Raw genomic sequence first — 11757 nt, 5'->3', positions numbered from 1 at the left:
GCGGATAGTCCTGGGATGGGAAGTGGGGAGCGCCTCTAGATAGGAGGGCTGCACTCTGCAGCCGATAACGACTAAAGAGGTGAGTGGCGCAGAGGGAGGGGGCGATTGTTGCCCTTTGCAAAAACTGGTAACCAAAAGGCGCGGGAAGGGCCCATGGCCATGGGAGCCAGGCCTGAACGTGGGGCACTGCCTTGCCCCCCTTCTTTTTTCTTTCTTTCTCTCTCTTTTTTTTCCCCTCTCCCCCACTGTTTTTTAATTTTTTATTATTACTACTACTACTACTGTTATTATTATTATCATTGGTTTTGTTTTGGTTGGTGTGTGTGTGTGTGTGTGTGTTTGCTTTGTCGTGGGGGGGGTGCACGCGCCGCCGCCGCGAGCACTCTGGGCTCGAGCGGCGGCGAGAGCCGGCTAATCGGGCGGGGGGGCGGGCACGCTGCGGACGCAAGTGCCGGCGTTCTCGCATGCCGGGAAGCGCCGGCAGCAACCAGTGCTGCACCCAAACACGTATCGCCACTGAAAAGGCGGCACACCCGCTGGCGCGGCAAACCTCGGCCCAGAGGTGCGGCGCAGAAGCACACGCACCCTGAGGGAGGCAATCCTGGGGCCCATGCCAGCGCAGGAGGAAAAGGGTGCGTCAGAGGGGGGGGTGCCGGGCGCAGGGAAGTGAGGTACCAGCGCCGCCCCCTGATGCTCGCCGCCGGCACCGAAACAGGCGCCACCGCCGGCGTGGCAAGGCACGTGAGGAGGGAGCAGCGCCCAAGCTCGCGCACCCCACCGCAAGCGGTGGTGCCCCAGGGGCGCGGCGGCATTCGCACGCCGCAACCCGGGGGAGGAGGCAGCAAAGGAGCAGGTCTGCCGCCGCCGTCAATGCTGCCGGCCCCGCAGGGGAGCGGGACACAGGCGTGACCGCCTGAGGAGGAGAAGCCAAGGGAGGGGGTTGCCGCGCCGCAGCCGCAAGAGCCAGCGCCCCCGTATGGGAGGGCCGAGGAGGGGGCAGCGCCCGAGCCGGGCACCCCAGCCGTGCGCACCACCAAACCCCGGGCTGGGTAGGCGCGCTGAGCAAAGGTGGGAAGAAGGAAGGGGGGGCGGGCAGGCCACTGCCACAAGCGCCGGGGCCCGCGGGGACGGAAACCGCCCGCCGCGACAGGCGCCGCTCCCCAGCTCCTACCGCCACCAACGCCAGCCCACCGCCAACAAAGCAGGCGCCGGGCCCGAGGCAGCCGCGCCGGCGTGCGAGCGGCCCGCTGCAAGCACCGGCAACGCTGGAGTCAAGGCAAGCGTCGACGTGGAGCAGTTTAGGCGTGCAGATTGCACGCGGAGTCCGGGAGGCTGGAATGACGACGAAGCTGATCTACAGCAGGCAGGTGTTCTTCATACGTTTTCAGGCGGAGCTGTAACTCTCTCTAGCTGCGTCGAGCCAGAGAGCTGAGATTGGGAGGGGGGCTGAGTTTAAGGCAGCTCAGCCTGCCCCTCCCTGCATGGTGGTGCCACTGGGGTGCACCAATCAAAGGCCCCTACGTCTTGTCACCCCACCCGCCCGCAATGGCCCCCCCTTTCAGCCAGACAACCTGGCGCCGGGGTGAGGGCATGTTTCACCATTTAGAGCAATGCCTGTATCGGGTGAATATATGTATCTGTAAATGCTGCATATGACATTGCTTAGCTTTTTTATTGGAAATGGCTTATCTTCCTTCTTGATCCTACTATAAAATGAACAGCAATTATCAATACATACTGATAGGGATGTCAGAGAAATCCGCTGCGGATTCAAATGAGGCCGGATTCTTTGGAATCCAGCCTCAGGAATCCGCAACGGATTGGGACCACTTATGTCTGCTCCAGGAGGACTGGAGGCGGAACGGCACTCAGCTGCTTCTTCCAGCCAGAGCCGTTCGCCTCCTCCCTGTCCCTGCTAATTGCATTTAAAAAAAAGTCTTAAAAAAAAAAATTGTGATCGGGAGGATGTGCCCATAGACTTATATGCAAGATTCGCCGCTCTATTTTGCGTATAAGTCTATGGGCACATGATCACCAGTGCCCATAGCTCAGCATCACTTCTCTCAGCCCTCCTTATACCCTCCTGTTTATGCTTCCTTTGAATAAACAAACAAACAAACAAACAAACACCATGGCTGGGATTCCTCCAACCCTGCTCTGACTACTTCCCTCCCTCTGCTCACCTCAATGTCCTGAACAGGCTCTGGAGGATTCTGGGGGGGAGGAATGGATCACCTCCCCCCCCCCAGATTCCCCACCAGAACAGATGGCAGGGAATCCGTACACGCCTACATACTGAAAGGGGATGTGCCTGTCCATAAATGAGAAAAAAATATTTTGCAAGTTTGGATCTCAATAACCCTTATTTAGAAACCCTATGCTATTTCACTCCTCCTGGGTTAATTTTGCAAGTTTAGAAAGCTCACATTATCCCACCCCCCCGCACTGTGGGTGGGCAGCCATATGTTTGGAATTAATGAGATGAGAAAAAGGGGGAGGATGCCATGCAACTAGGGATGTACGAAAGTCACTTACCTGTTTGCGGATTATGTTGATGGTGGGGGGGGCGTTCCGTCCCTCCCACCTGAATCCTCGCCGGGAGGGGAGGCGCTCCGTTCCTCCCCCCCCCGGAATCCTCCGAGGCCGGCTGTGCTCTGCGGCAGCTCCGCGGAGCAGCCAGCCAGGCCTGGCCTAGCCAGAGCCGTCCGCAGCCAGATTTCTGGCCTCGGAGGGCTCTGGGTAAAAAAAAAAAAAAACCCGCGTACACAAATGGCGGCGGCTATGGCCGCCACCATTTGCATTCCTTATTTTTGCCCTCTTAATCTACGTAAATATTTACATAGAGTATGACGGCGAAAATCAAGGGGAACGCAAATAGCGTAGCAGGCACTATTTGCGTCCCTTTTTGATTCCCCGTTTTAGCCTACGTAAATATTTACGCAGGCTAAAACGGGGAATCAAAAAGGGACGCAAATAGCACCCACTACGCTATTTGCGTTCCCCTTGATTTTCACCGTCATACTCTATGTAAATATTTACGTAGATTAAGAGGGCAAAAATAAGGAATGCAAATGGCGGCGGCCGTAGCCGCCACCATTTGCGTACGCGGTTTGTTTGTTTTTTAACCCACCCAGCTATGATAGGCTATGTAAAGATTTACGTAGCCTATCACGCTTTTTTTAAAAAAACCTAGTCATGATAGGCTACGTAAATCTTTACATATTTATTATATTATTAAATTTATTATTAAATTTATTAATCGCCCATCTGGCTGGTCACCCAGCCACTCTGGGCAATGTACAAGATACAATAAAACAGTTAAAAACAATAAAATTCTACCATAAAAACACTTTCTAAAATACCCTAACCCACCCCAAATGCCTGCCTGAACAACCACGTTTTTAATGCACGACGGAAGCTCATTAACGAGGGGGCATGACGGAGTTCCCTAGGGAGGGAGTTCCACAGAGTGGGGGCCACCACAGAAAAGGCCCTCTCCCTCGTCCCCACCAGTCTAGCTGTCCTGGCTGATGGGACAGAGAGAAGGCCATCCAAGGCTGGTGCTGCTGGAGGCGCTCCTTAAGATAGGCTGGGCCGGAACCATATAGGGTTTTAAAGGTCACAACCAACACCTTGAATTTGGCCCGGAAAACAACTGGTAACCAGTGCAACTCCTTCAGCACTGGAGTGATGTGATCTCGCCGGTGGCTGCCTTTAATCAGGCGAGCCGCCGTGTTCTATACCAGCTGCAGTTTCCGAACCGTCTAGGGATGGCGGAGAATTTCTCCCCGAAACTTCGGGGGGGCGAGTGCCAACGTGTTTGGCCCCCCGAACAAGTTTCAGGGAGAAATTCTCCACACCCCCCCACCCCCGCACCCCCCCCCCCGGGACGGGACTTACCTTTGCCTAATGTCCCTCCCGGAGGCAGGTCCGGCCGGCGGTTCGGCAGGTGTTCGTCTGGGGCTTTCGACCGGCTGCCGCTGCTGCCATTCCAATCAAAGAAAAAAAAAAAAAACGCCCCCGTGATAGGCTACGTGACGATTAATGTAGCCTATCACGGCTGACTTTGCAGATCTAGCCGTGATAGGCTACGTTAATCGTCACGTAGCCTTTCACGGGGGCGTGTTTTTTTTTAAAAAAAAATACTTTTGAGTTTGCGGCCGGGCGAGGCGAGGTGTCTTCTCCCCTGCCTGAATTTTGGCCGGGCGAGGCGGGAAGCCTCCCCCCCGGCCTGAATTTCGGCTAGGCGAGGTGGGATGCCTCCCACCCCCGGCCTGAACTTCGCGGGGGGAGCAGCGAAGCGCCTCCCCCCCACCGCGAAAAGCTTCGAGGACAGGTAAGTGACTTTCGTCCACCCCTAGAGCCATCTTCAAGGGTAACCCCACGTAGAGTGCATTACAGTAGTCTAAACGAGAGGAGACCAGGGCATATACTACCGATGGGAGCAGATGGTCGGGAAGGAAGGGGCAGAGCTGCCGTATCAGATGGAGTTGATACAGCGCTGTCTGGCTCACAGCTGACACCTGAGACTCCATGGACAGCTGGGAGTCCAAAGTGACCCCCAGGCTGCGGACCTGGTCTTTCAAGGGTAGCCGTACCCCATTCAACACCAGGTCAACATCCCCCAACCTCATCTTGTCTCCCACCAAAAGTACCTCGGTCTTGTCAGGGTTCAGCTTCAGCTTATTCCTCCCCATCCAGCCACTCACCATCTCCAGACATTTGGACGGGGATTCTACAGCCAACTTTGGTGAAGATTTAAATGAGAGTTAGAGCTGCATGTCATCCGCATATTGATGACACTGCACCCCAAACCTCCTGATGATAGCCCCCAGCGGCTTCACATAGATGTTAAATAGCATCGGGGAGAGGATGGAACCCTGTGGCACCCCACAAGTGAGTGGCCACGGGTCCGAAACCTCCTCTCCCAGTGCTACCCTCTGGTACCTGCTGGAGAGGAAGGACTGGAACCACCGCAATATGGTGTCTCCAATGCCCAACTGCTCCAGGCGGTCCAGGAGGATACCGTGGTCAACGGTATCAAAAGCTGCTGAGAGGTCGAGGAGAACAAGGAAGGAGCATTCACCCCTATCCAGAGCCCTCCTCATATCATCTACCAAGGTGACCAAGGCCGTTTCTGTCCCATGCCCAAGCCTGAAGCCCGACTGAAATGGGTCTAGATAATCAGTTTCTTCCAAGTGTGCCTTCAACTGCACCACCTGCTCAATCACCTTGCCCCAAAATGGCAGATTTGAGACTGGGCGAAAGTTGTTCAAAACTTGAGGATCCAAGGAGGGCTTCTTTAAGAGCGGTCTTATCACTGCCTCATTGCGGGCTGATGGCATCACTCCCTCCTCAAGTGCGGCGTTCACCACCGCCCTGGTCCCCTATAGACATAGCCTATCATGTCTTTCTTTTTCTTTTTTCTTTTTTTTTATCAGAGTGGAAATGGCGGTGGCGGCAGCCAGTCGGAACACCGGCCGCCGCCACCACTGCCGCTGCCACCGCAGCCGCCACCACAGGCACTGCCAGAGCCGCCGCAACCCAGAAGGTCCGCCCCAGGTGTGTGTCGTCCCGGGGGGGATCTGCGGGGGGGGGGGCGGGGGGCTGGCAGGCCGTTCCGCCTCTGAGTTCAGGGGGCCGAATGCACTGGCATTCGGCCTCACCAAGATCCATGGCGGAATTCTCTGACATCCGTACATGCGACAAGCACAGCTGTCTCATTCCAGGCTGACCAGTGGGACAGAGAATCCTGGACAATTGACCATACTAGCTTTGGCTGATGAAAGTAGTAGTGCAAAACATCTGGATGGCATCTGGGTGCCTGCCTATGGCATAAGATTTAAGGATGTGCATCAGCTTCAGACAAAACCTGAAGCCCAACCAGAATTGGGCCCCTTTAGGCCATTTCTGGGGTTTCTGACAGCAAAGTGGATTTCCTTCAGAAGTCAACAGAAACAAATCCACCCCAGAATGAGGCTTCACTAGTGTCTTGTATTTCAGAGTCATGGAGACTTCATGTCTCCTGCAAATAGCATATTTGAATTTTGTTTTTGTTTTTCTGAGCAGGGGACAGAATTCAGATGCATAACTGACAGGCCCACCTTCTAAGCGCAGGGCACATTTTACCAGGAGATCCTGTCACTTGCATTCTCAGTGGAGAAAATGTCTACATTTAAGAAATGCTTAAAAATGCTGAATCCATTAAGAAAAATGTGAAAAGAAATACATAGAATTCCCATTTTGAATAATAAAAGCTTCACAATCCAATGAGTACCAGATCAGAACAAGTTTAGAGGTGGTTAAACAGAACCTCAGCCAAACCAAGCTTGAGATTTCCTTGTCCCTAGCACAGAATCAGAATCACACATGAAGAAAGCTAGAGACAGATGTATTTCAGTGCCTACGCCAGGAGTAGGGAACCTGTTTCACCTGAGGGCTGCATTTCCTTGGGGGTAACCAAGTCAGGGATAGGTGGGACTGGAGCCAAAAGTGGTCAAGCCCCGAGCCACCCCCTCTTTCACACACATACACATCCAAGCCCACACCAAATTAATCATCCATTTACCCCACCCTCTTTCTCTTTCATTTCCACTAACACAGAAAGCCATTTATGTTCTCATTCATTAATTCATTCACACACAGTCCATTCTTTCTCTTGCCCTTTTCTCTTCCCCTCTTTTTGTCTCTTTCCTCCACACTCTGTCACTTTCCTCCTCCTCCCTCCCTCCCTCTCCCTCTCTCATTCTTTCAGCTACCTTCACCTCCTCACCACAAACACCCCATGTTGCAATTACACTTTGTAAAAGAAAAGAAAAGAAAAGAAAAGAAAAGAAAAGAAAAGAAAAGAAAAAATCAACCCTCCCATTGGCAGCAGTAGGAGCTTTTTCTTAAGACTAATTGTCAAATGGGAGCAATCATCATGAGTACACTGGGAAGGTTAGTACTTCCCTTGCTATCTGTGACCTCCTCCCACCCAAAATAGATTACCACCTCATGGCAATGATGATTAAATCAGCATATCCCATTCATGTGAATGGGCTCTTTTCCCCCTAAACCTAATGAGATGGTGGGTACAATAGGGGAGGCTGCAGGCCAGATCCAAAGGCCCCATGGTCCACATCCAGCCTGTGGGTGAAGGTCTCCAACCCAGGTTGAAACCTGGATTCCTGGATCCTACCTGGTTAAGCCTGCCGGGCCACACAATGGCTTCCTCCCAAATGGTGAACCCTTCACCTGGAGTGGCTTTGATATCTATCGCTCCAACTTTCACTCTTACAAAGGACAAGTTTGGAAATGTGACCCAGTTGATAATGTCAAATCCGGCCCCTAGCTCTCCATTTTGGTCAAAGGAAACTTTTCCCCCAGCACTGTTATTAAAGGAAATGCTTCGCACGAAGGAGCTGAGCTAAAATGGAAAAAGAAAAGGCATGCAAGTCAGGAGGAGGATCTTTCTGACTTGAGGGAGATGGGTAGCGAACCATGGAAAAGCTCTGTGAAGACTAGTAGGATATATAGTAGTAGGTGTGAAGTGCTTAAATATGCTACACTTTGCATTGTTGTTATTGCTATTATTATTATTATTATTATTATTCCATACACTTAAATTATGATAAATGGCAATAAAATTTATAGGAAAATATTACTACTAGTAAAACAATCAAACACCTAAAAAATGATCAGATACAACTAGCAGAGTGAAAGTAATCAATTGCAGTCTGTTTGAAAAACAAGAAAATAAAAACATTTGGCAGAGCAATCTGACAGGGTTGAGGGGGAGGTAGAATCAATGGTGAATCACTTCTGAGGCACTGCTGGACTCCTGCTGGCAGGGCAGAAAGTGGGGACTGGGAGTTTTCCCTCTTTTCCTCTGGTCTAATTCATCAATTTGAATATTTCTCACCTGTTACTTTTAGTTTTGGGGAAATGAACCAAGCCAGCTCAAGACATGCTTAAGACAAGCTGGGTGGCTTTACAACCATAGGATCCAAGCTTCCCCCAATCAGTCTCTGAAATGCCACCTTTTGCCTTCTCTGACAGCATTACCCTGTAGCACTGTTGACAAACTTTCCCATCGCTGCACAGAGGAAGCGGATGAGGATGGGGTTGTTGCGCAAAATGCTAGTGTCGCCCCCTGGAGGCTAGTCCAATTTGCCCCAAAGGGGAGACTCAACTTCAGGCTGGGTCCAACTCGATTTTATTGTTTGCAAACCATTCGACAAAGGAGCTCATGCTCAAAAGCAGAGTCGACCCTGGGCAACTCCCGCGCTACAGTTTTATCACTTCAGCGTGCATTCCTTAGCTAGCGAGTCACTTTGATTGGTTGCTAGCAGTTTGCCTAGCTAAATTATCTTAGCGTTACTGCTCACTTATTCTAGGCATGCGCAGCTCTTACAATACTACGTGCTGCTTAAGGCACATACAATGGCTTTTAGGTTACATTTTTACTACAAACTTTCTTCTCTACCTCCAGACCGCCCTCTCCATGGAGAGTGACTCTCACTAAATGCTTTAGTCCTGGTAAACCATGACAGGGAGCATTAGTTTGTGGTCTTTACCTTATGCCTCAAAGAAAATGAAGTGCTGCCAGCCAAGCTTTTTTAGGAGGGACATTTAGGACTGACATTGGGATTAAAATATAAGAAACATTAACATATGTCAACCACATAGAGACTGGAATAATCTTCTAAAGCTAACTGGTAAAGATATTTCAGTGGTGTTTTTTGCATCTATTTTCCTGCTGCTGCTGTTGTTAACTGCCCTGGTAAAAAAAAAACCACGCACACACACCCGTGATAGGCTACGTAACAATTTACGTAGCCTATCACGGCAAGGATTCTGGAGGGAGGGACGGAATGCCTCCCCCGGCACCATCAGCATAATCCCCAAAAGGTAAGTACCTTTCGTGCATCCCTAAGCCTATCACGGCTGGAAATGGCGGCGGCGGCAGCCGGTCGGAAGACCGGCCGCTGCCGCCACACCACTGCTGAACCGCCGCCGCCGCCGCCAGGAGGATTCGCCCAAGGTAAGTCCCATCCCAGTGGGGGCAGACCGTTTCGCCACCAATTTCGGGGGGCCGAATGCACTGGCATTCAGCCTTCCTGAGATTCGTGGCAAAATTCTCTGGCATCCCTAGATTTTTGGTGCAAGAGTGAGACTTCCTGATTAGTCCAGAATTACAATATCACAAGCTAGCTTTAACTTATAAAATGCTGAGGTCAAATCATTTTCAAGAATAAGAGGAAAGGTAAAAGATAGATGAAGGTTGGAAGAAAAGGAGATCAAAAATAGAACTAAAATCATACAATTGCTTCTTTGGAGAAGATGAATACTAGGGAGAATCTGAGTGTTTCAGAAAGGTGAGATCTCTGGCAGTAAGGTATTATGGGTCAACAACATGGAATATATGGACACAGTCTAGTTAGGAATTAGTTTGATGCACTTATCCTGGTTGTTTTCTTACCAGTTTCTTCTTATGGTTCTGGTATATGTCTGTGTCTGTGTGTTCTTCACTATTCAGATGTTAATTTTTTCCCCTAATAATAATACTTTTTGCAGTGAACTTTTTACAATGTGTTATTTAAATCTTGTTGTCTTCTTTCTTGTTGGATTAACCACCCTAACCCTAAAAGCCAACGTCCACACTATCTCAAGGTATTTACAAGAGACCCAGTGGTTTTTAAGGCTGTTTGTGGAGACAGCCAAATAAAATAAAGAGTTCCATCTGGTAGAAGTGGAACAGTACCAAGTTGTGAGAGGAAAACGTAGCGGGGCACCTGGGTTTTTCTGGTCTCCCTCCCCCTCAGAGGCCAGGCTCTAGCTGGTCCCATGACAGTTAAATTCTGCATGTATGTCTGGGATAGGGATGTCACAGGAGTCTGGGGAGGGAGCGGGATGCAGACTCCCTACTGCTCAGCCTCCAGAATGCCATTTGCTGAGCTTCTGCACACTTACCAAACCTTCCTGCCAGCACCATGTGGTCTGTGAGCATCTGACAGCCATCTGTCTCCTCAGTGAGCCACCATTTTGCATAAAAATGGTGGCTCAGGTTTTTCTGGAAATCCAACTCCACGTAAATGGAGGCTGTTGCTTGGTGGCGGGATTGCTTGGCGGTGGGAATGTTTTTTGTCTGTTCATTTCTGTAGGTAAATTTGCACAAATTACCTCTGTAATTTGCAAAAATTTACATACAGAAACAACAACACTTGTGTAAGTTCCTGGATGTCCAGGAAAAGCCCCTGGCTTGGCTTTCAAATGTTAGCTGAGCTGCAGGCAAGGGGGAAATCCGGTGAGCCCCAAAAGGGCTGGATTTCCCCATATTGGCCATGCCTAAGCCTCACGAAGTGCATCAATGAACATGTGGATAGGGATGATCCAGTAGACATTGCTTACTTGGACTTCCAGACAATTTTGACAATGTCCCTCACCAAAGACTTCTCAGCAAACTCTCTGGTCATGGAAGAAAAAGAGATGTCTCCTTATGGATCAGTAACTGATTAAAGCATTGCAATGAGAGTGTAGGAATAAATGGCAAATTCTCCTAGCGGAGGGATGTAAACAGTGTGGTCCCACAGGGATCTGTATTGGGACCAATGATTTTCAATTTGTTCATAAATGACCTGGAATTTAGGAGTGAGCTATGAGATGCCAAATTATTTAGGATAATTAAAACAAAAAGGGATTGTGAAGAACCCCAAAAAGGTTTCTCCAAAATGGGAGAATTGGCATCTGTCTCACCAATGTCCAAACATTTAAAAACAGCCATAAACTAGTGATAAATTACACAATCTCAAAGTCAGATTATAGATCTTAGGTACAAATTAAGGTTTGATTCAGTGGAGTTTCCTCTGTTGGATGTGTCTGGGTAGATCCAGAAAAGCTTCCTTTGATGGAAGCTCTTCTGGATCTAATCCTAAGTATTAAGGCTGTGAAGTGACATTCACTGGAGAGATAAATTTTTAAGGGTGAGTAAGTTCTGGTGGTTGGGGGCACATCAGCTCAAGGAGAATCCACCGGGAGTCACAGCCTGCTTCTGTTACTGCTGGTGGGTTCCACTCCCATTGCAGTGGCAAAAAAATAGAATTGTGCATGAAGTTTCTGTGACCATGATTCTGCTTTTGAACAGGAAGTATGCTCCCTGTGTGCATTGTTCCATTCAAAATTCACTGCCTTTTTCACTACCACCACAGCACTGGAAAATGTAGAAGCAGCTGTGGTGGATGGGGTTGCAAAACTGGCCAGGGGTGCCCACCCCTGTTGTAAAAGAATAACATATTTGGACAGATGATTATGTTGATTTAAGATTGCCTTAAAAGGGATGGTTAGGAGTAGGGATCAAGCTATCTCTCAATTTTGATTCCTCTCTATTTCTCACGTTTCACATTTAACTTTGATTCATCCTGAACTTTCAAAAGTTTTCAAATCTTGAACTCAGTTCATCCCAAACTGAGATTTTTTTTAAAGAAAAAATGAAAATTGTAATGTTTTGTGTGAATTTCTCTTAATACAGTAACTTTTGTCTTCAATTTCCTGAATGATACACATTTTTTGGCATTTTTTTTCCCTTCAGAACTTCACTGCAAAATTCTGAAGACTGTGAATTTTGAAGGAAAACACGAGAAATCAGGTCAGTTCACATTAAAATGTGAACCAAATGAATTTCTCCCCATCCCTAGTTAGAAGTATCATATCATACTTTTAAAAACACATATGGATTTTTCCCCTACATGGATCACTGCCTTATTGTGGCGAAGGGGC

This window comes from Heloderma suspectum, chromosome 6 (genome assembly GCF_057233095.1).
Source record: "Heloderma suspectum isolate Gila_16-S chromosome 6, 16-S_ref, whole genome shotgun sequence".
Lineage (NCBI taxonomy): Eukaryota > Metazoa > Chordata > Lepidosauria > Squamata > Helodermatidae > Heloderma > Heloderma suspectum.
The sequence above is the reverse complement of the archived record's forward strand: the minus strand, read 5'-3'. Positions refer to the sequence as shown.